Source organism: Trichechus manatus, unplaced genomic scaffold (genome assembly GCF_000243295.1).
Source record: "Trichechus manatus latirostris isolate Lorelei unplaced genomic scaffold, TriManLat1.0 scaffold00083, whole genome shotgun sequence".
Taxonomy (NCBI): Eukaryota; Metazoa; Chordata; class Mammalia; order Sirenia; family Trichechidae; genus Trichechus; species Trichechus manatus.
The window spans coordinates 8,703,200-8,704,366 of NW_004444019.1; the positions used below are offsets into that span (position 1 = coordinate 8,703,200).

The 1,167-nt window shown below is 38.2% G+C and overlaps 1 protein-coding gene across 1 annotated transcript in view; it reads right to left on the reverse strand.

The window, feature by feature from the left end:
* The window catches only part of COL9A1 (collagen type IX alpha 1 chain), a 97,345-nt gene that overhangs the window by 66,636 nt on the left and 29,542 nt on the right, over positions 1 to 1,167 (reverse strand). The window lies entirely within an intron of this gene.

Below are 1,167 nucleotides of genomic sequence, written 5' to 3' on the forward strand. Positions count from 1 at the left end.
TGGATCAAAGACCTGAATGTAAAGCCAAAAACTATAAAGTTCATAGAAGAAAAAATAGGATAAACACTAGAGGCCCTAATGCATGGCATTAACAGGATACAAACCATAACCAACAACATACAAACCCCAGAAGATTAGCTAGATTACTGGCACCTTCTAAAAATTAAACACTTATGCTCATCAAAAGACTACACCAAAAGAGTAAAAAGAGAACCTACAGACTGGGAAAAAATTTTTGGACATTACAGGTCAAACAAATGTCTAAACTCTAAAATCTACAAGAAAATCCAACACATCTACAACAAAAAGACAAATAATCCGATTTAAAAATGGGCAAAGGAAATGAACAGACACTTCACCAAAGAAGAAATTCAAGTGGCCAACAGACACGTGAGGAAATGCTCACGATCACTAGCCATTAGAGAAATGCAAATTAAAACCACAATGAGATACCATCTCACCACAGCATTACTGACATGAATCAAAAAAACTGGCAATAACAAATGTTGAAGAGGCTGTGGGGAGATCGGAACTCTTATGCATTGCTAGTGGGAATGCAAAATGATACAACCACTTTGGAAAATGATGTGGCGCTTCCTTAGAAAGCTAGAAATAGAAATACCATAGGATCCAGCAATCCCACTCCTAGGAATATATCCTAGAGAAATAAGAGCCGTCACACGAATAGACATATGCACACCCATATTCATTGCAGCATTGGTCACAATAGCAAAAAGATGGAAACAACCTAGATACCCATTAACAGATGAATGGATAAACAAACTATGGTACATACGCACAATGGAGTATTATGCAACGATAAAGAACAATGATGAATCTGTGAAGCATCTCATAACATGGATGAAACTGGAGGACATTATACTGAGTGAAATAAGTCAATCACAAAAGCACAAATATTGTATGAGACCTCTACTGTAAAAACTCATGTAAAAGTTTATACACAAAAAGAAACAATCTTTGTCAGTTACAAGGGATGGGGGGGAGCCAAATAGACAATAGATAAGTGGTAACTTTGGTGAAGGGTAAGACAGTACATGATGCTGGGGAAGCCAGCACAACTGGTACAAGGAAAGGTCATGGAAGCTCCATAGACACATCCAAACTTCCTGAGGGACTGAATTGCTGGGCAGAGGGCTGTGGGGACCA